At 39.3% G+C, this 24176-nt stretch overlaps 1 long non-coding RNA gene and 1 pseudogene across 1 annotated transcript in view; one reads left to right on the top strand and one right to left on the bottom strand.

Moving 5' to 3' along the window:
• The window catches only part of LOC138987265 (uncharacterized), a 55761-nt gene that overhangs the window by 13215 nt on the left and 18370 nt on the right, over positions 1–24176 (top strand). The gene's annotated exons all lie outside the window — the stretch shown is intronic.
• On the bottom strand, positions 6989–7410 carry LOC102274914 (ubiquitin-conjugating enzyme E2 C pseudogene; annotated as a pseudogene).

The raw sequence follows: 24176 nt of genomic DNA, 5'->3' as shown, positions 1-24176 counted from the left end.
CTCTCTTTCTAAAGAATGAAGAAGAAACACCAGGAGCATTTTGCAAGGGTCATGAATTGCTCAACCATTTGCATTTTTTTCAAACACTGGTGTCAAAACAGCATTTCTAGCGAGGAAGAAGTGAACACTAATAATGACTTATCAAAACAAGAAGAATGACGTGGGAAATACTAACAATACTAACAACTTCAATGGCATTTGTAATGTTAGGTTTTTCCAACCTAACAAATGTTTTTTATTAAACATTTATTTATAATAGCATTATATAGTAAATATAGTAATATGCTATATGGCAAATATATAATGAAACAGGCCAAAATAGCTTATTTATGATGTTGGAAAGAGGTGGAAATACAATACTTCTATAATCTTTGGGAATTTTGCTTTTGGCCGTACCCTGAGGTATGCAGAATTTCCCTGACCAGGGATTGAACTCATGCCCCCTGCATTGGAAGTATAGAGTCTTAACCACTGGACCACCAAGGAAGTCTTATTTTTATAATCTTATTGAGTACTTATTATGCTCCAGGTAACAACATATGTAATTTCCCTTAATCTTGACAATAATACTATAATACTATTGTATATATAAGTTCATGGGCTTCTCAGCTGGCTCAGTGGTAAAGAATCCACCTGCTAATGCAGGAGATCTAAGAGGCATGGGTTCAATCCCTGGGTCAGGAAGATCCCCTGGAGGAGGAAAATCCCATGGATAGAGTAGCCCAGTGGGCCATAGTCCACAGGGTCTCTGTGGTCAAGAGTTGGACATGGTTGAATGACTGAGCATGCACACGTGCCTGTATAAGTACATAGAATACTGTAACAAGTTGTCATGCAAATCTTGGTAAGGTTCATAAGGTTTATTTGCTTATCCATGATCATTCAACTAGCAATTAATTATTTTGGAATTCAATCTGATTTGAATCCAGCATCTAAATTGTTTCCATTATATCACACTTAGAGTGTTAATCACTGTCATGTCCAGCTCTTTGCATGGAGTTGTAGCCCACCAGGCTCCTCTGTCCATGGAATTTTCTCCATGCATGACTACCGGAGTGGGTAGCCATTCTCTTCTCCAGGAAATGTTCCCCATCCAGGAATCAAACCCAGGCCTCCCACATTTCAGGCAGATTCTTTACTGTCTGAGTCACCAGGGAAGTGCTCTATCACACTTATAGATTCATATATAAACAACTACTGAACCCTTATGGCACAGTCAGTGTGGGAACAGAAAGGAGAGAGCATCTAATTCTGTCTTGTAGACATCAAGGATCATTTTGCAGGGGGAGTGATGTTTGAGCAGTAATGGACAAAATTATTTCACCTTCTAATGAGATTAATGACAGGAAATGTATGAAGAATACTCACAAGTAAAAGAAGCATTAATAATTTTAAAAACAGATATAGAAGTTCATTCTAAACACCTCTCATGCTTCTGTAATCTTCTATTAAGTGTGTCACATTGATGACACACAGTTAAATTCTCATACTTGTTCCCTTTTTCTATGAAACACCCACTAATGTCATTAGTCATAGTCATTAAATGGTCATTATTTATAATCTTCAGCTACTTTTATGATTATAGTTTGGTACCAATTTTGTTAGAAACACTATACTTTCACATGGAAATGTTTTAAGTGTCTTTACAATTAACCTACATGAATAGTTATATAGTTGAGTTGATTAAATTCCTCCCACATAATTATTTCAATTATATAAAATTTTACTTACATAACTGGAATGATATTATAGTTGTAAAATATTCAATTCTGTAGTTATGTAGGATTGAAATAAGTAAAAAAAAAAGATCTGGTATTTTAGCAACCTATTCCCTAGAGAACGTCTGAATAGTCCTATTCTTATATTAAAAAAAAAATACAACTGTAGTAATAAAACTTGAAAACAAAATGCTTTTCAATTTTTTTATCTCAAGACATTAATTAAACTTTCATTTAAAATATCAGAGTGTTAGTCTTGAATATACTCTTGTGAGATGGGCTAATATTGCTGTTTCAATTTAAATCTGGCTTCCACATCCTCTCTTCAGGAAGTCCTTTCAACAAAGCTTAACTCATTTTGGTTAAACTTTTTGTCTGTTGCCTTAGAAGCTTTGCAAATTTTTTTTCTGGGTGTAGAAGAAGCTATTCAAAAATGCCCAGAGCACTGCTCTTTACTTAGTGAGCTTACACAGCCATATTTGACAGACAGATTTTCTAATAATAACTGTTCAGAAACCATAAGAAGAAGATAATTCTGGCCTTGGCTAGAAAATTTGCAAGGAAGGTAACTTGTTTGGATGTGTCCTCAGGGAGTCATATAAATTTGAAGTTTATACTTATTAAAGGATAAATTTTCAATGATGATAAAATTATGACTTTCATAAAATATAAAATGAACATGTATCAAATATTTTAACTCAGGAATTAACAAGAGACCAATAGATTCTTCAACCAGTTCAAAAGCGAAGTACACATTTATAGTTGGATAAAAAATGTGAAATGAATTTATAAATAGATGCAAAACTGGTAAAACTGGTTAATATTCACAGGAGTGCAGTTTGCATTTTTATGGACAGGAATTACTTGCATTACAGTCACTTTTCTCTAAGTTAACTTCTATATCTAAAAAGATCTGAAATAGCCCAGTTAGTGGAAAGCAAAGGCGTAGATAACCCAGATGGAAGAGCTGGACAGGACACTTAGTAAATTTAAAAATCTTTAACTTTTTTTTTTCTCATGTATTTTTTTATTTAAAAGGTGTTTTTGGTGCATCTGACATCTTTGTATTTATAAATAATTCAAGATTCAGAAATAGCTAGTGAATAAAGTTAATTAATCGGGGTTAAAGATTCACATAGGACTTCTCAGGTGGCTCAGAGGGGAGAGAATCTGCCTGCAATGTGGGAGACCTGGGTTCGATCCCTGGGTTGGGAAGATCCCCTGGAAGAGGGCATGGCTACCTGCTCCAGTATCCTTGCCTGGAGAATCCCCATGGACAGTGGAGCCTGGCAGGCTACAGTCCATGCAATCACAAAGAGTCACACAGGACTGAGGCAGCAGCAACGAAGATTCACACACAGAATTTGGCACTGAAATTCATTTCGGATAATAACGTGAAAATAAGCATTCTTTTGAGGGTCTGGTATCAACTAATTATACTTTTAAATGCAAACTGAAATGTCATTCTATTTTCTGTACATGGTTCATGAGTTTCAACATAAACATGATGAATGATTTGGATCAGTTATCTGGCTACCGCAGGCTCTCTGCCACGCACAAATCCACCTCTATAATAGTAACCAGTGAATAAGAACAATAAAAGTAAAAACTATGACAGCCAAGTCTTACTGATAACATGTGCCAGGTACTGTGCTTTATCTCTAATTTTTCTTAATCTGTTTTACCTATAACTGTAAAATTTTAATTTTTATAGGTGGGTATAATTATACTTGTTTTATGGAATAGCAATTCATGCCTTCCTTACTCTTTCTTTTCAGTAAAGAAGAAAAAAATTTCAGCAAACACGTTTCGTCGAATGATTTGCATTATTTTATTTCAAAGGCAGTATGGCTCAGCAAACCAACCAAGAGTTCTTTTCTGGCTCTGGCTTCAACAACTTGGCTTCTTTCTCCTCAGTTTTAAGCGATGGATAGCACTGTATAATTGCTGATGTTTAATCTCTGTGCAGTGCTTTGAGAAATCTCTCAAGGTATAAAAACCTTAATTATTCCTCTTTTTATGAGTGGAGAGTCCTAGAAAGGACTTGAATGCTTTACCTTAACATACAGATTTCAGGTCTGGAACTGCGGACTTTGAATCATCTGGAGAGAAAACATTTGAATGAGTAATGCAATGAAATTACAAAGCAAACATTGTTTGGGGAACTGAGATACTATCTAGACTGCCCACATTGGAAAGGTAATTTGTGTTCACACTTCTCTTCTTCGCATTCCTTCCTCTTCTTTTTTCTTCTTTGTCTCTTTTCTCTTTACTGGCTTTGCATGACTCAAGAGTCACTTAGTACCTGACTACACACACAAAAAGAAATATGCTGAATTTGCCTTTCTCTTTTGCATACACTGAGGAATTAATTTTAGTATATGCCACCTTTATTTTACAGGTGACTTGTGTTGCCTTAAACTCTATCTAGCCCTTCATTTCAATTTCCCTGCTTTGCATTGTGGTACAAGGAGAGCAAAAAGGTGTCATTATAGCAAGGGCTTCCCTGGTGGCTCAGATGGTGTAGAATCTACCTGCAACGTGGGAGACCTGGGTTCGATTTTCTTGGGTTGGGAGGATCCCCTGGAGGAGGGCATGGCAACCCATTCCAGTATTCTTGCCTGGAGAAGTCCCACAAAAAGTCGGACACAGCTGAGCAACTAGCACACATAGGAAGAGCACCCTCTAAATAAAGACGACTTCCCCCAGGCCTGACTGGACTTTCTCCACCCCATCGATGGAAAGGGTTAGAATGAGGAAGTAGCATGAGTCATTACTATTGACACACCCTCAGGAAAACCCCTGTTCAACCTTCCCCCTGTTGCTCTTTCTGACCAAGGTCCTGGATTACAGTTTTCAGGACGCATATTCAGGAGTTTTGTGTAAAAATGCAACATCAGTTTGCTTATAAACAGAAAGAAGGACAGACATTAAAAAAACCAAAAAACAAAAAGCAACTTTGGTCGAAGAACAGAAGAATGGATTTGATTTAAACATTTATTAAACGGATTATTTGCAAGCGGACGTGTAGTTTCCCTCTAAGGTTGTTAGGAGGACTCCTGGATTAGCTCACCCATGCACATCCTATGGCCAAGTGGCTGAAGTATGTGCAGTATTGTTTTAGTGGGGAAGACACATTCACCTCTCCAGTTTGTTTAACAGGGACATATTTAGCAAAATAAGAAGGAAACCTATGAAATAGGATAGAATATGTGGAAACCGTATATCTGATAAGGGGTTAATATCCAAAATATGTAAGAAACTCATACAACTCAATAGCAAAAAAAAGAAAAATTCTGATTAAAAAAATGGGCAAAGGAACCGAAGAGATATTTTTCCAAAGAAGATATACAAATGGCCATCATGTACATGAAAAGATGCTCAACATCATGAATCATCAAGGAACTACAACTCAAAACCACCATGGTATCACTTCACACATGTTAGAATGGCTGATATCAAAAGACGTGACCTAACAGGTGTTAGGAAGGATGTGGAGAAAAGGGAACCCCTGTGCACTGTTTGGGGGAGTGTAAAATGGTGCAGTTACTATGGAAAACAGTATGGCGGTTCCTCAAAATTAAAAATAGAACCATCATATGACCCATCTATCCCACTTCTCGTAATATAGTCAAAGGAAATGAAATCAGAATCTTGAAGACATATCTACACTCCCATGGTCACTGTAACATTATTCACAACAGCCAAGGTAAGGAAACAAGTGTTTGTCTACACGTGAATGGACAAAGAAGCCGTAAATACTATATATTTCCTTTGTATATAGTATTCTTTAGCCAGAGTAGGCAGGAAATTTTGCCATTTGTGACAACATGGATGGACCTTGAAATACTGTATTATCTCATTTATATGTGGAATCTAAAAAAAAAAAAAATCAAACTCGTGGAAACAGGGAATGGTGGTTATCAGGGGTAGTGGGTAGAGAAAATGAGAAGTTATTGGTCAAAGAGTATACACTTTCAGTTGTGAGAAGAATAAGTTCTGGGGAATCTAACATACGGCATGGTGATTACAGTTAACAGTATCATATTATATAAGGGCTCTCCTTGTGGCCCAGCAGTAAGAAATCCAACTTCTATACAGGAGCCACAGGTTCAATCCTTGGGTCAGGAAGATCTCTTAGAGGAGGAAATGGCAGCCCATTCCAATACTCTTAACTGAAAACTCCCATGGACAGAGGAGCCTGGTGGGCTTCAGTTCACTGGGTCGCAAAGAGTCAGACACGACTTAGCGACTAAACAACAACAACAAATTATATGCTTGTAAGTTGTTAAGAGAGTACATCTTAAATGTTCTCATCATAAAAAAGAAATGGTGATAATGTGAGGTAATGGAGTTGTTAACTGACCCTGCTGTGGTGATCTTTTTACAATACAGAAGTGGTGTCAAATCAAGACATTGTACACCTTGAATTTTAACAATCCTGTATGTTAATTATATATCAATAAAGTTGAAAGAAATGAGTATACAATTCAGTAATTTTCAGTAAATACACAAAGCTGTGCAACTATCACCACTATTTAATTTCAGAATGTTTTATTACTCCCCCCGAAAACACTGTAGTCATTAACAATCATTCCTCCTTTTTCAACCCCTAGCAACCATTAATCTGCTTTCTGTTACTATGGATTTGCCTACTGTGGATTTTTTATATAAATGTAGTCATACAATCTGTAGCCTTTTGAATTTGTTTTTCACTTAAAAAATAAGTTTTAAGTTTTGTCCATGTTGCTGCATGTGTCAGTACTTCATACTAAATAATAATCCATTATATAGATTTACCAAATTTTATCTATTCAGTAGCTGATGGACATTTGAGTTGTTTTCACTTTTTAGCTATTATGAAAATGTGGATATTAATTTATAAATCTGAGGGGAGCATATGTTTTCAATTCTCTTGGGTAGGAGTAGAAATTGATGTATACCTAGGAATTTCTGGGTCAATTTTATGCTTAACTCTGAGGAACTATTTTCCAATGTGACTGTATCAGTTTGCATTCCTTCCAGCAATGTCTGGGGGTTTCAACTTTTTTCACATCCTTCCCAATAGTTCTTTAAAAAAAAACCCAATTGTACGTATTTAATATAGTCATCACAAGGGCTTAACCTGACACTTAATTTTAAAAACATAAATAAAATGAAAATGATACTGCAGAGAAAAATACAGAGTCCTGTACAGAAATCGAGGAAAGGGCAGACCACCTAAGGAAAAACAATAAAAAGAAAACACAAGGACAACTCGACATCCCAGGTCAGGACTCTTGGCTGGAGACGTGCTTTGAGTGGTATTTTTGCAGGCTCTTAAGGGCTGTGGGTGTTTTTCCCAAGCTCAGCAGCGTATGTGTTCAAAGGGCTATGATGTTGGGTTCTGAGCAGACTCTGGACGGGAGAGCAGAGTGGCTCTGATGTCGCACAGGGCGGATCACTTGCCTTTCTGGATGTCCAGGCAGATGTTGCCCTTGGTGTCCCCGCTGGGGTGGCAGCAGGGTGTGAGGAACTTCACCATGAGAGTTTTGTAAGGGTAGCCACTGGGGAACTCCAGGGACAGCTTATACCTCAGGTCTTCATATACCTCAGTGCCAGCTGTTCCATGAACGGTCTCTACCCGTTTGAAAAGGTTGTCCAATTCAAGGAAAGCAGAGATTCATTTATTGTCAGATATTATGAAGGTCATCAGCTACTGGAAAATTCTTAAAGAGATGAGTACCAGATCAGCTTACCTGTCTCCTGAGAAACCTGTATGTGGACATGGAGAAATGGACTGGTTCAAATTGGGAAAGGAGTATGACAAGGCTGTATCTTGTCACTTTGTCAGTTAACTTCTTTGCAGAGTCAGTTCAGTTCAGTCACTCAGTCGTGTCCGACTCTTTGTGACCCTATGAATCGCAGCACGCCAGGCCTCCCTGTCCATCACCAACTCCCGGAGTTCACTCAGACTCAAGTCCATCGAGTCAGTGATGCCATCCAGCCAACTCATCCTCTGTCATCCCCTTCTCCTCCTGCCCCCAATCCCTCCCAGCATCAGAGTCTTTTCCAATGAGTCAACTCTTTGCGTGAGGTGGCCAAAGTACTGGAGCTTCAGCTTTAGCATCATTTCTTCCAAAGAACATCCAGGGCTGATCTCCTTCAGAATGGACTGGTTGGATCTCCTTGCAATCCAAGGGACTCTCAAGAGTCTTCTCCAACACCACAGTTCAAAAGCATCAATTCTTCAGCGCTCAGCATTCTTCACAGTCCAACTCTCACATCCATACATGACCACTGGAAAAACCATAGCCTTGACTAGACGGACCTTTGTTGGCAAAGTAATGTCTCTGCTCTTGAATATGCTATCTAGGTGGGTCATAACTTTCCTTCCAAGGAGTAAGCGTCGTTTAATTTCATGGCTGCAGTCGCCATCTGCAGTGATTTTGGAGCCCAGAAAAATAAAATCTAACACTGTTTCCACTGTTTCCCCATCTATTTCCCATGAAGTGATGGGACCAGATGCCATGATCTTCGTTTTCTGAATGTTGAGCTTTAAGCCAACTTTTCCACTCTCCACTTTCACTTTCATCAAGAGGCTTTTTAGTTCCTCTTCACTTTCTGCCATAAGGGTGGTGTTATCTGCATATCTGAGGTTATTGATATTTCTCCCGGCAATCTTGATTCCAGCTTGTGCTTCTTCCAGCCCAGCATTTCTCATGATATACTCTGCATAGAAGTTAAATAAGCAGGGTGACAATATACAGCCTTGACGTACTCCTTTTCCTATTTGGAACCAGTCTGTTGTTCCATGTCCAGTTCTAACTGTTGCCTCCTGACCTGCATATAGGTTTCTCAAGAGGCAGGTCAGGTGGTCTGGTATTCCCATCTCTTTCAGAATTTTCCACAGTTTATTGTGATCCACACAGTCAAAGGCTTTGGCATAGTCAATAAAGCAGAAATAAATGTTTTTCTGGAGCTCTCTTGCTTTTTCGATAATCCAGCGGATGTTGGCAATTTGATCCTCTGCCTTTTCTAAAACCAGCTTGAACATCTGGAAGTTCACGGCTCCTGTACTGCTGAAGCCTGACTTGGAGAATTTTGAGCATTACTTTACTAGTGTGTGAGATGAGTGCAATTGTGCGGTAGTTTGAGCATTCTTTGGCATTGCCTTTCTTTGGGATTGGAATGAAAACTGACTTTTCCAGTCCTGTGGCCACTGCTGAGTTTTCCGAATTTGCTGGCATATTGAGTGCAACACTTTCACAGCATCATCTTTCAGGATTTGAAATAGCTCAACTGGAATTCCATCACCTCCACTAGCTTTGTTCGTAGTGATGCTTTCTAAGGCCCACTTGACTTCACATTCCAGGATGTCTGGCTCTAGGTCAGTGATCACACCATCGTGATTATCTGGGTCGTAAAGATCTTTTCTATACAGTTCTTCTGTGTATTCTTGCCACCTCTTCTTAATATCTTCTGCTTCTGTTAGGTCCATACCATTTCTGTCCTTTATCTAGCCCATCTTTGCATGAAATGTTCCTTTGGTATCTCTAATTTTCTTGAAGAGATCTCTAGTCTTTCCCATTCTGTTGTTTTTGTCTATTTCTTTGCATTGATCACTGAGGAAGGCTTTCTTATCTCTTCTTGCTCTTCTTTGGAACTCTGCATTCAGATGCTTCTATCTTTCCTTTTCTCCTTTGCTTTTCGCTTCTCTTCTTTTCACAGCTATTTGTAAGGCCTCCCCAGACAGCCATTTTGCTTTTTTTGGATTTCTTTTCCATGGGGATGGTCTTGATCCCTGTCTCCTGTACAATGTTACGAACCTCTGTCTACAGTTCATCAGGCACTCTATCTATCAGATCTAGTTCCTTAAATCTATTTCTCACTTCCACTGTATAATCATAAGGGATTTGATTTAGGTCATACCTGAATGGTCTAGTGGTTTTCCCTCCTTTCTTCAATTTAAGTCTGAATTTGGCAATAAGGAGTTCATGATCTGAGCCACAGTCAGCTCTTGGTCTTGTTTTTGTTGACTGTATAGAGCTTCTCCATCTTTGGCTGCAAAGAATATAATCAATCTGATTTTGGTGTTGACCATCTGGTGATGTCCATGTGTAGAGTCTTCTCTTGTGTTGTTGGAAGAGGGTGTTTGCTATGACCAGTGCATTTTTTTGGCAAAACTCTATTAGTCTTTGCCCTGCTTCATTCCGTATTCCAAGGCCAAATTTGCCTGTTACTCCAGGTGTTTCTTGACTTCCTACTCCCTACTCTGTGCAGAGTACGTCATGCACAATGCCAGGCTGAACGAATCATAGCTGGAAACAAGACTACTGGAAGAAATATTAACAACCTCAGATATGCAGATGATACCACTCTAATGGCAAAAGTAAAGAGGAACTAAAGAGCCTCTTGATGAAGGTGAAAGAGGAGAGTGAAATAGCTGGCTTGAAACTTAACATTAAAAAAACTACGATCATGGCATCTGGGCTCATCACTTCATGGCAAATAGGAGGGGAAATAGTAGAAGCAGTGACAGATTTTATTTTCTTGTGCTCGCAAATTACTGCGCATGGTGACTGCAGTCATGAAATTAAAAGACACTGGCTCCTTGGAAGAAAAGATGTGACAAACCTAGACAGTGTATTAAAAAGTATAGACATCACTTTGCTGACAAAGGTCTGTATAGAGAAAGCTATGGCTTTTCCAGTAGTCATGTGTGGATGAGAGAGTTGGACCATAAAGAAGGCTGAGCACTGAAGAATTGATGCTTTCAAACTGTGACTGAAGAAGACTCTTGAGAGTCCCTTGGCCTGCAAGGAGATCAAACCAGTCAATCCTAAAGGAAATCAACCCTGAATATTCATTGGAAGGACCATGCTGAAGCTGAAGCTCCAATACTTGGCCACCTGATGCGAAGAGCCTACTCATTGGAAAAGACCCTGATGCTGGGAAAGATTGAAGGCAAGAAAGTGGGCAGCGGAGGATGAGATGGTTAGATAGCATCACCAACTCAATGGACATAAATCTGAGCAAACTCCGGGAGATGCTGAAGCACTGGGAAGCCTGGTATGCTGCAGTCCATGGGGTCTCAAAGAGTCAGACATGACATAATCACATAATGACTGAACAGTAACAATGAGTATCACTTAATGGAGAAAAATTTTCCTCCTTTTTCTTTGAGCTCTTTTTATTGTTGAGTTGTAGTTTTTTTTTTTTTTTTTTTCCCCCAATATATTCTAGGTACAAGTCCTTTATCAGATATATCATTTACATATATTTTCCCTTTATGGACTATCTTTTTACTTTATTGTTTTGAATCACAAAACATTTTTACTTTCTATGAAATTGAATTAATCTATTTTTACTTTTGTTGCTTGTGCTTTTAAAGTCATCTAAAAAACCATTGCTGAGCCCAATGTCATTTTTAAGTTAATTTTTATGTATGGTGTTAGGTAGGAGTTAGGTTTTATTATTTTATACCCAGTTGTTTCAGCATCATTTGTTGAAAGCATTGTTGTTTATCCAATGAATTGTTTTGCTGAAAATCAATTGACCATCAATGTGAGTATTTCTGGACTCAGTTTTGCTCCATTGATCTATATGTCTATCCTATGCCAGTACCACATCGTCTAAATTACCATAACTTCATAATAAGCTTTGAAACTGGGAATTCTAAATCTTACAACTTTATCTTTTTCAAGATTGCTTTGGTTTCCATGAATTTCCTTGTAAATTTGTAATCAATTTGTCAATTTCTGCAAAAATAGGTCAGATGTGGTTTTGATAGAAATTAAGTTGAGTCTATAGATCAGTTTGTGGAATGTTGCCATCCTATTGATAGTGTCTTCTGATCCTTGCATGTGGGCTACCTTTGCATTTATTTATTTATTAATTTCTTTCAGTAATGCTTTACAGAGTTTCAGTACAAGTCTTCTGGTTACAAAGACTTATTTCTAAATATTTTGCATCTTTATACTCTTTTGAAGGGATTGTTTTTTTGAGTTCATTTTTGAATTATTATACTTTTGATTGTTTGGACACAGTTTCCTTTAGTTCATTAGAAAAACTAAAAAGTTCTTCTTAAAGTCTTTGGTTAGTAAGTCCAAATCTGGAGTTCGTCAGGGAGAATTGATGGGATACTTTCTTTTCCATGAGCTATACATTCACATATCTTTATGTGCTTCATTTTTTTTTAAGTACACGCTGCTTTTTGAATTAATTAATTAATTTTATTTATTTGGCTGTACCAAGTCTTAGGGCATTCAGGAACATGGGAATTCTTAGTTGCAGCCTGTAGGGTCTAGTTCCCCAACCAAGGATCAAACCCAGGTACCCTGCTTTGGGAGTGCGGTCTTAGCCAATGGACCACCAGGGAAGTCCCTTATTTTTAATTTTTGTTGTTGTTGCTGACAACTAGACGTTTAAAATAACATATTGTGGTGACTCTGAAAATCACTCTCTTCTCTCCAGGATTTGTTTTTGTGCTGTTTTTGTTATTATTGTTGCTGTTTTTTTATTCATTGGTGACTTTTCTGGACCAATTTTATAAAGTATATTCTTTGTCACGTGTGGCCTTTGAAGTCTGCCTGGTTAGCTTAATGTCAGCGAATGAGTAGAGAGATTTCCATAAATGCTTTGAACCAATAACTCTCTCAGCCTTTGCTGATTGGCTGTGTGTGTGTGCTGGGGGTTATCTTCTACAATCTTGCAGGCAGTTTAAAACTTTGCCTTAGCCTTTACTTTCTGTTTGTGTAGAGTGTCAAGGCAATCTGGTGATGAGACGTTAAAACCTTATCAGGTTTTTCCTGTGCAAACATACAGCCCTATTCACGGTCTTACAGATTCTAAAGAATAGGTGTGAGTTTTTCAAGGTCCTTTATGAAGCTCTCATTTTCCAGTTGTTCTTTTTAAGTGTTTTGGTTAGCCCAACCTAGTAACATCATCTTAGCTAAGCTAACTCACTTCAGTCGTGTCTGACTCTGTGCAACCCCATAGACGGCAGCCCACCAGGCTCCCCCGTCCCTGGGATTCTCCAGGCAAAAACACTAGAGTGGGTTGCCATTTCCTTCTCCAACGCATGAAAGTGAAAAGTGAAAGCTCAGTCGTGTCTGACCCTCAGCGACCCCATGGACTGCAGCCCACCAGGCTCCTCCATCCATGGGATTTTCCAGGCAAGAGTACTGGAGTGGGGTGCCATTGCCTTCTCCAAACATCATCTTAGGTAGTTGAAATATTCTCACTGATTTGTCTTTTCTAGCAAATTACCTAGAGATGGGGCTGTTGGCACAGAGCAGGTTCTGAGTCAGGTTAAATAAGGATAAACCCTGAGAATGGGGATTTTCAATGAGCCTCCACGGTGGTCAAAGCTGAGCAGTTATGGGGCTTTGGGGAAGTTCCAAATTCATTCTGTCCCCTTCAGTGGTTGTTAGACTGCTCGTTTGCACAACTACCATAATTGTAAGATCTTTTGTTTTCAAAGCTACCATGGAGACGTGAAGAGGAAGATGGGATTAGGTCGAGTTAAAAATGCCACAAAGCAGCTAGCTTCTCTTACCAAAATTCAGCAATTTTTCTTGATAAACACTCCTTGAAATTTTGCAATCCTTTAGTTAATTTCCAAACTCCAAGAAAAAGTTAATCTGGACAATTTTTGCCACTTCTTTTATTGATTTTTATGAAGGAGCAGATTTTTGAAAACCCTTAATCTGTCATTCAAGAAGCACTCTTTTTTAGGATGTTAAAAGATAATTTTAAAAAATGTAAAGTTGTGATAGACAAATTATACAAAATAGTAAATGAACCAATGCCAAGGATTTTATTTAACTCATTACTTAATGTGGGACTCAGTAAGATGTTACAGATTCAAGAGAGAATTAAAAGAAACACATACATATACACACAGGCAATTGAGAATGCTGAAATAGTTTTACAAATAGATACATGCCTGGTTGATACCTGTAACCCGATGCTCAGTTTTATTTCAAAAGTCCCAGTTCACGTGCATTTCTACAGACAAGAATCATTTGCATTGTTATAGTTTCCCACAACTTTTAGAGTCATAAAATAGCTGCAAGACATTACAAAGAAAAGATAGACCAGAAGGGTAGAGAGACAGGACACCCAGTGATTTTTTTTTTGCCCACATCAAAGTCTGTCACAATTTTTTCTGATTCAGGAATGGAGAGGAGGAGTGTGTAGGGAGGAGGTGTGTGACATTCTAAGAAACTGCACAAGACTGAAGCAGTGGTGGCGATCTGGGTGTGTACTGCAAGGATGCCCACGTGACTTCTAGTCGAAGGGACTGTTGCTGACCCCAGCTTGGGTGTTGACTTCTTATGTGTGCCTCAGACTTTGCATCTGTAAGGAAAAGGGGATGCTTCAGCTGATCAGTAAGGCTTTTTCCTTTCCTGTAGCCCTCTTCAAAGCAGCAGCATCATCTGAGATCTTGTGATAAATGTAAATCCTCAGGCACTATCCCAGTCCTGCTGAATCAGAAAGTCCAGGATGAGTTGCAGTAATCTGTGTTTTGACAAGCTTTCTGGGTGATTCTAATGCAGTCAAATGTTGAGAATCATCACACTCTAGTTCCCTATGAGATGAAACTTTGTTATCAAGGAGCCTCACTAGCTGCCATGAAAGTGTATTTGCTACTTCCTCCTAAAGTTTGAAGGCATTAAATTCTACATATGTATAAAATATAAAGCCAATTTTGGTTAAAGCTCTTTTCATTTTTTATGTTAAAAGGAAGTTCATTATACACTCAGAATTCACAGAAGGGAGGAACCCGTCAGCTCCCTGGGTCCATTTGTTGTAGGCAAACTCTCAGTCTACCATTTATTTCAGCATGACCAGTCCAAGGAAAGGTCGAAGTATTTCTTGAAGCTTTGAATTTCACATGCTTTATATAGCTAGAAGCTTCTTACCCAGTCATCATAGTGAGCAGGAGTGAGATCAGACTTCCCAGATTTTGTGCTGGAGAATATTTGCTTTTACTCTTCACTTGCAAAGGCAGTGATTACAAGGCGCTATGCAGCACGATTGGAAAACTTTCTGAGTAAACCATACCCCTGAATTGAGCACTTTCTCGCTGTAGTTCTCATGTTGTTCCATTTCCGTGCGGTACACAGAAGACTGGTCTGTCCTGTTTTCCTATCATTTCTTAACAGGTTATAGGAGCTCTGTTGTAATGCATGAAATGGGAACGTCCTAATTCTATAACATGTCTTCTGGTGTTTAATACAAAAGTCACTCCTTGCAGAACCTCATCTGATTGACTGCAAAGATTGCCCTGATTGGTCCAAAGATAATCATTATTTTTAACCTGATACCTTAGTCATCTTTGAAAACCCTCTTATCAGCAACTTTCAGTTAAGTGTAGGTCATCTCTTGGGCTGAGCAAAGTAGTATCTATAAAAGTAAGAACCAAGGCAACCTCAGAACTTGTATTCAAAACCTCACTATTCACAGCATTTGGAAGGTACTCCAGTAAGTACGAATAAGTTTACTAAGAAAGCATTATGTGTGACCAATTCTTTCTTGAAGATGCATAATGTACATTTGGGTTAAAGGTTCTGAAAGTCCTGTAGTAGTTAAGGAGCTTATCTAACTGCTTAACTCAACATTTTCTAAACCTCTTTGAGTGTGGCAAACTTTTATTGCTGGCATATCTAATTGGATTCAATTTGGAAAAGGCAATATAGAATATACGAGGTGATATATAAGAGCAGATACAGAATCCTGTTTTATGTGTTTAAAATCAAATGACATAAAATATATGAGGACTGGGCTTAGACAACAAAGCATCAATATAAACATGAGTTCTTTGTTGATTGTGATAGCTGAATCTATCACAACTTTCTTTGTTACTCAAAATGATGTTCATGGAAACGAGGCATTGGATTACCTGGGAGTCTGTTGTTCTGTTGCTCTGTCATGTTGGACTCTTTTTGAGACCCTGTGGACTGCAGCACACCAGGCTTTCTTATCCTTCACCATCTCCTGGAGTTTGCTGAAACTCATGTCCATTGAGTCTGTGATGCCATCCAATCATCTTCTCCTCTGTCACCCCCTTCTCCTCATGCCTTCAATCTTTCTCAGCATCAGGGTCTTTTCCAATGAGTTGGCTCTTTGCATCAGGTGGCCAAAGTATTGGAGCTTCCACTTCAACACCAGTCTTTCCAATGAATATTTAGGGTTGATTTCCTTTAGGGTTGAGTGGTTTGATCTCCTTGCTGTCCAAGGGACTCTCAAGTGTCTTCTCCAGCACCATAGTTGGAAAGCATCAGTTCTTCGGTGCTCAACCTTCTTTATGATCCAAGTCTCACATCTGTACATGTCTATTGGAAAAACCATATCTTTGAATAGATGGATCTTTGTCGGGAGTCTGTTAGAAATGGAGAATCTCAGGCTCTAATCTAGACTTAGTCTATTAAAAGCTGCATTCTGGGCAGATTTGATTCTTATGCCCTCTAAAGTCTAAAAAGCACCAAAGACAGCATTTTGCATCCTTACAAAACCCTGAGAGAAGTTAGCTCATTTCTGTCACCTTCTCTCCCTGCCGACTCCATCTAGAATTCACTGCAATGTTGCCCTTCCTGGAAATTCAAAATCTTGACAGTTCATTTCAATCCAAATCTTTGATACTCTTTCCTTTCTCTGGTTTCTAATATCATTGGTGGTTCATTTTATATAAACCCATGCTATGTCTGGGATAATTCTAAGAGGACCGCAGTAAACTTTAGAAAGTTAATAAACTTTTCATAAATTGTTGAGCATTATCCATTAGTTTTCCAAAGTCAGTCTCTCTGTCTTCCTTTAATTGTAAGAAAGGGTTAGGGGGCGTGTATGAATGATCAGTTTCCATTTAAAAAAGGTTCCTAAGAGTTAAAAAAAAATTCTGCATATATGAAAAACATTTTTCATCATAATAATTTATTTTCAGGAATTTGGTGCCAGAGCCGTACAGTGGTAGCCACAATAAACATCACATATATAGAATTCTCTAGTGAGTTTGTTTCCCTGTGGGCTTCAGTGCTCCAAGAGGATATAAGGAGTTGCTCTGTATTGGTGGCCATATTGCTTGTAAAGAAGCTATGCCTTCTCAGTCTCCCTATAATCCTCTGACAGTTTTATAAAAAAAAAAGCCATAATAAGACTCTCTAGGTTAAACAGATTTTCCCACTCTAGGCAGATATAGATAACATATTCTGACTAAATATTGGGTAAAATTTCTGAGTTTTGAACATGTCTTCAATAGACAGCAAATGTGTTTTTTGATGATCCTGTTCTCTTAAGTCTTTCAGAGGAAGCATTTAGAGAAAATTTAAACTGATTTTTCAGCTTGTTCTTAGGTGTGAGAAGAAGAGCTGTATAATGAACTCTAAAGTTTTAAAAACTCATAATTTTTCTTGTTTCAAGCAAAGAAAAAACTCTAGTTTTATCAGCTTTTAAAAACATATGATTTATTTATTTGTTTTGTTTTTGGTTGCACTGAGTTGCTTCATGCGGGCTTTCTCTAGTCACAGTAAGTGGGAGCTACCCTTTGCTGTGATCTGCGGGCTTCTCACTGCAGTGACTTCTCTTGCTGGGGAGCGTGAGCTTCAGGAGTTGCAGCACATGGACTCAGTAGCTGTGGTATGTGGGCTCTGGGACACACAAGCTTCAGGAGTTGTGGTGCTTGGACTTAGCTGCTCCCTGGCATGTGAAATCTCCCTGGACCAGGGATCAAACCCATGTCCCCTGCAATGGCACGTGGATTCTTAACCACTGTATCATCAGGGAAGTCCCTTATCAGCTTTTAAGATGACGGAATTCCAAAAATGTTCCTAAAAGTTTTCTCTTCTTTAATATTTGCATAAATATGTATCCACATCAGTAAATAATACAACCTTATTACATTACATTACATTATGTATCATGTAAAAGGGAAGTGAAAGTTACAAATATGGGAAAAGAATGTGATACAAAGAAGTGCATTGTATGCTTAGAAAAGAAGCCATGAAAACTTCTGAGAAAAAGTTGAATGCATGAGGTCACTAACTCAACATTTTGAACCTCCCAGTGCTGAATTTTTATGGTCTGTAAGCAATCTGAAAGGCATTCAGGCTTCTAGGAAAAAGTTTTGCAACTTTGGATTTCTGCCTGTCTTTTGGCCTAGTTAGGCTGTTTAAAAATAGAGTTATCAGGGGAACTTGGCCTGCCTCTAAAATGAGAAATAATATTTTGTTCTTACAAGCTTCTGATATCAGGTATCTTCATACTTTTTAAAAGCTCAAATTCACTGAAGATTAAAATATTAAGAATCTCATCATGCAGAGGAGACGGGAATGTTTTCTCAGTGTCAAAAATGGTTGGCTCTGAAACTAAAATAGCATTGTCCTACTGAACCTTCTGAAGTGATGAAAATATTCCATAACTATACAGTCCAATGTAGTAGCCACTAGCCACATGTGACCAAGACACTATTTAATGTTTTAAAAATGCATTTCTTTAAATTGAAATACAAGGGACATGTAACATTGTTTTAGGTGTACAGCATAAGGACTTGACATATGTATGTATTATGAAATGATTACCACAATAAATTGATTTAGCATCCATCACCACATAGTTACAATTTTTTTCATACAATGAGAACGTCAAGATCCACTCTCTTAGTATCAGCCAGATGTACAGTACAGCATAATTCACCAGAGCCATTATGCTGCACCTTACATCCCTAGGACTTATGTATCTTAAAACCAAAAGTCTAACTTTTAACCACCTTCACCCATTTTGTCTACACCTTCCACTCCCTGCCTTTGGTAACCACAAATCTGTTCTCTGTATCTATGAGGTTTTTTGTGTTTGTCCTTTTTTGTTTGTTTGTTTAAGATTCCACATATAAGGTATATCATATAGTATTTGTTTTTCTCTGTCTTATTTCACTTAGCATAACACCCTCAAGGTCCATCCATATTGTGTCAACTGGCAGATTTCTTTCTTTTTTATATTGCTGAATAATATTCCATTATATATACATATATATCACACCTTCTTTACACATTCATTTATTGATGGGTATGTAGGTTGTTTCCATGTCATGGTTACTATGAACAACGCTGCAATGAACAAAAGGGTGCATTATCTTTTAGAGATGGTAATTTTATTTCCTTTAGATTAATGATCAGAACTAGAATTGCTGGATCATATGGTCAGTTCAGTAGCTCAATCATGTCCAACTCTGATACTCCATGGACTGCAGCACACCAGGCTTCCCTGTCCATCATCAACTCCCGGAGCTTGCTCAAACTCATGTCCATTGAATCGGTGATGCCATCCATCCATCTCATCCTCTGTCGACCCCTTCTACTCCTGCCTTCAATCTTTCCCAGCATCTGGGTCTTTTCCAATGAGTCAGTTCTTTGCATCAGGTGGCCAAATTATTGGAACTAGCTTCAGCTTTAGCATCCATCCTTTCAGTGAATATTCAGGACTGATTTCCCCTAGGATGGACTGGTTGGATCTCCTTGCAGTTCAGAGGACTCTCAAGAGTCTTCTCCAACACCACAGTTCAAAAGCATCAATTCTTCAGCCCTCAGCTTTCTTTATAGTCCAGCTCTCACATCTATACATGACTACTAGAAAAACCATAGCTTTGAGTAGACAGACCTTTGTTGGCAAAGTAATGTCTCAGCTTTTTAATATGCTGTCTAGGTTGGTCGTAGCTTTTCTTCCAAGGAGCAAGCGTCTTTTAATTTCATGGCTGCAGTCACCATCTGCAGTGATTTTGGAGCCCAAGAAAATAACTTCTCTCACTGTTTCCATTGTTTCCCCATCTATTTGCCATAAAGTGATGGGACCGAATGCCATGATCTTATTTTTCTGAATGCTGAGTTTTAAGCTAACTTTTTCACTTTCGTCAAGAGGTTCTTTAGTTGTTTGCATTCTGCCAATTCGCTTGCTTTTTCTATGATCCAACAGATGTTGGCAATTTGATCTCTTGTTCCTCTGCCTTTTCTAAATCCAGCTTGGACATCTGGAAGTCCATGGTTCGCATACTGTTGAAGCCTGGCTTGGAGAATTTTAAGCGTTACTTTGCTAGGGCGTGAGATGAGTGCAATTCAATCATTTGAACATTCTTTGGCATTGCCTTTCTTTCTGGAACAAAACTGACCTTTTCCAGCCCTGTGGCCACTGCTGAGTTTTCCAAATTTGTTGGCATATTGAGTGCAGTGCTTTCACAGCATCATCTTTCAGGATTTGAAATAGTTCAACTGGAATTCCATCACCTCCAGTAGCTCTGTTCATAGTGATGCTTCCTAAGGCCCACTTGACTTCACATTCCAGGTTGTCTGGCTGCAGGTGAGTGATCACACCATTGTGGTTATCTGGGTCATGAGTATCTTTTTTTGTATAGTTCTTCTGTTTATTCTTGCCACCTCTTCTTAATATCTTCTGCTTCTGTTAGGTCCACACCATTTCTGTCCTTTATTGTGCTCCTCTTTGCATGAAATGTTCCCTTGGTATCTCTAATTTTCTTGACGAGATCCCTAGTCTTTTCCATTCTATTGTTTTCCTCTATTTTTTTGCATTGATCATTGAGGAAGGCTTTCTTATCTCTCCTTTCTAGTCTTTGGAAATCTGCATTCTGATGCATATATCTTTCCTTTTCTCCTTTGCCTTTTGCTTCTCTTCTTTTCTCAGTGATTTGTAAGGCCTTCTCAGAAAACCATTTTGCCTTTTTGCATTTCTTTTTCTTGGGTCTTGATCACTGCCTCCTGTACAAATGTCATGAACCTCTGTCCATAGTTCTTCAGGCACTCTGTCTATCAGACCTAATCCCTTGAATCTAGTTGTCACTTCTACTGTATAATTGTAAGGGATTTGATTTAGGTCATACCTGAATGGCCTAGTGGTTATTCCTACTTTCTTCAATTTAAGTCTGAATTTTGCAATAATGAGTTCATGATCTGAGCCACAGTCACCTTCCAGTCTTGTTTTTCTAACTTATTTTAGTCGTTCTACCTTATTTTCATTTTTTAAGCTTTAGATTACATTTTATTATAAATTTCAATAGCATACATAGTATGTTGAACAGTGAAATCTTAGGAATATGTTCTTGCCTTTGTTAACTTAAAATTTACAGCAATATTTTTATTTCTTAATGTTATTTTCTAGTTTATGTATATAGGAAAAAAGCCCTTTTGTACCTCAAATGAGAACAAACTCAATAGTATTTTGTATGTATGTTACTCTCAGTTGGGATGAACTCTTCACGACCCCATGGACTGTATAGCCTGCCAGGCTTCTCTGTCCGTGGGATTCTCCAGGTGAGAATACTGGAGTAGGTTGCCATTTCCTTCTCCAGGGGATCTTCCTGACCCAGGGAATGAACCGAGGTCTCCCCCATTGCAGGCAGATTCTTTACCATCTGAGCCACCAGGGAACCATTGTTTAGAGACATTTTCTTGGAACTAATAACGTAAGTGGTCCTTTAGATGCTGTTATATGAATGATAAAAGTGCTCGACATGGAGTCAAGTCAGTTCCTGGAAATTTCTGCCCCTTGCCCACAGTAGTTGGAACAGTTCTCCCAATCATTAGCCTATGAGATTACCCAACTCTTAAAATCTAACCACACCATATTCTGAGGCCACTCTCATCTTCTGAGATGGCCCATACACTGTCTGTGATGTGTGTTTCTCTCTAAATAAATCCACTTCTTACCTATCACTTTGTCTCTCACTGAATGCTTTCTGCAATGAAAGATTAAGAACCTGAGCTTCATTAATTCCTGAGACAAGGTGTGTGATCTCAAGTGGAACACTGTGGGTTTTGGCCAGATTCAAGTCCTGGCCATTTAGGTTCAAGTCCCAATCTGAGTTACATGAGTTCACCTCCCCACAAATCCAGGAAACTCTAGTTCATTTTTGGAAACTCCACTCAGGACCAATGCCACTGTGAGGCCTGGAGTTGCTCCAACTTAGTTGGCATCAGCTGTCTGGGGGTGGGGGATGGTGGGGAGAGTGTAGTGGTGGTGAGATGTCATAATCTTCATGCAAGACACCCCAGTCTCTATAAGTGGTTCTTTTAAAGACCTTTACTTGGTGTATGCTACGCACTAGGTCCCCCACAAATTTATTATGTTGAAGCCCTAATCCTTAATATGATGGCTTAAGATGTGTGACCCTGGGAAGTAGTTAGGTCATGAAGGTTGGTCCTCATGATGGAATTAGTGCCTGAATAAGAAGAGACACAAGTAAGTTCAGTTTCTCTCTCTTCATTTACCATATAACTAGCAGGAGAGCTCTCGCCAGACATTGAATTGCCCAGCACCTTGATTTTGGACTTTCCAGCCTCCAGAACTGTGAGAAATAAATCTCTGCTGTTTAAGTTACCCAGTCTACAGTGTTTTTGTTATAGAAGCCAAAACTGACTAAGACAGCTTGAAAAACAGAGCAAAGCACTCTTCCCACCATCCCATGGGGAAATAGGACCAACATGCAAAGGCATCCTTAGCAATCTCTTTATTCCTCCTGTAGAGAAGCTGACTAAGAACTGAAAGACAGGTTCAAGATGGCAGAGTAGAAGGATATGCGCTTATCTTCACCCATGAGAACACTGAAATTATAACTAGCTATTGAACATCCATCGTCAGGAGGCCACTGGAACCCACCAAAAAATGATACCCCAAGTGCAAGGACAAAGAAGAAGCCCCAAGGAGCGATAGGAGGGGGGCAATCACAATAAAATCAAATCTCATACCTGCTGGGTTGGTGATCCACAATCTGGAGAACCATAATACCAAAGAAGTTTTTCTACTGTTGTGAAGGTTCTTGGACCTACATCAGGCTTCCCAGCCTGGGGATCTGGCAAAGGGACTGGGAATCCCCAGTGATCTGAATTTGAAGGCCAGTGGGATTTGTGGAGAAGGCAATGGCACCCCACTCTGGTATTCTTGCCTGGAAAATCCCATCGACAGAGGAGCCTGGTGGGCTGCAGTCTGTGGGGTCTAGGAATCAGATATGACTGAGCGACTTCACTTTCACTTTTCACTTTCATGCATTGGAGAAGGAAATGGAAACCCACTCCAGTGTTCTTGCCTGGAGAATGCCAGGGACGGGAGTGTCTGGTGGGCTGCTGTCTATGGGGTCACACAGAGTCGGACACGACTGAAGTGACTTAGCAGCAGCAGCAGTGGGATTTGATTACAGGACTTCCCCAGTACTGGGGGAAACAGAGACTCCACTCTTGGAGACCACAAACAAAACCTTGTGTGCACCAGAACCCAGGGGAAAGGAGCAGTGACCCCACAGAGCACTGGGCCAGATCTACCTGTGAATGTTGGAGGTGTAGGTTGGCAGTGGCCTGCCTCAGGAGCAGGGGCACTGGCAGCAGCAGTCCTTGGAGGCGCATGTTTGAGTAAGTCCACTTAGAGGTCGCCATTAACCTTCCCATATAGCCTGGGTCACCTGAGGCCAAACAACTAACAAGGAAGGAGTACAGCCCCACCCACCAGCAGACAATTGGATTAAAGTTTTACTGTCCTGCCCACCAGAGCAAGATCCAATTTTCCCCACATGCAGTCCCTCCCATCAGGAAGCTTGCACAAACCTTTTATTCTCATCCACCAGAAGGCAGACAGAAGAAGCAAGAACTATAATCCAGCAGCCTCCAGAATGAAAAGCTCAACTAAAGAACCTGAGCCTCAGTAAGTCCAGACACCAGTTGGGTTGATTCCTAATAGAAGATTGTGGATCAAAGTCTCAATCTTGAATGGCTATATTGTTTCAGAAATACCTTTGCTAGGCTTAGGATGTATTTACCTGCCTTTTGGCCCCTCGGTGACTCTGGCCCCTGCCAGACACAGATGTACAGAGGCACAAACACACAGACACATATTCACAGACACTCCTCATGGAAAAACAAGTCCTCCATCTTCATACTTCTTATTTGTTCTCTGGTCCTCTTTCTATAACGTGTAATTCATTGACAACTTCCAATGCAATATCTCAAGCTACAGATCTTTCTTGCCTTCTAAGCCCTGGCAGGATTTGTGTGTCTTTTGTCTTAGGCTTTCCCTTTCCACTTGCTATTCAGGAAAAAATAATTCCTGCTTGTGTTTTTGGTGAAAGAAAAGACATTAGTGTGTGATAACTTTTGCGTACCAAGCATACACAACTGAATTGGAAACAGTCTTTGGAAATTTTGCTATGTTAACCCACAGGAGTGCTTCTAATGCCCAGAATTTAAGGCACTATGGTAGCTGGTAGAAGAGACAGTTTTGGAGTTTAGGACCTTCTTTGTTGTCTTCGGGAAAGGAGTACATCAAGGCTGTATATTGTTACCCTGCTTATTTAATTCACATGCAAAGTACATCATGAGAAATGCTGGAATGGATGAAGCACAAGCTGGAATCAAGATTGCTGGGAGAAATATCAATAACCTCAGATATGCAGACGACACCACTCTTATGGCAGAAAACAAAGAAGAA

The sequence above is a fragment of the Bos mutus genome, chromosome 1 (assembly GCF_027580195.1).
Source record: "Bos mutus isolate GX-2022 chromosome 1, NWIPB_WYAK_1.1, whole genome shotgun sequence".
Taxonomy (NCBI): domain Eukaryota; kingdom Metazoa; phylum Chordata; class Mammalia; order Artiodactyla; family Bovidae; genus Bos; species Bos mutus.
The sequence above is the reverse complement of the archived record's forward strand: the minus strand, read 5'-3'. Positions and strand labels throughout refer to the sequence as shown.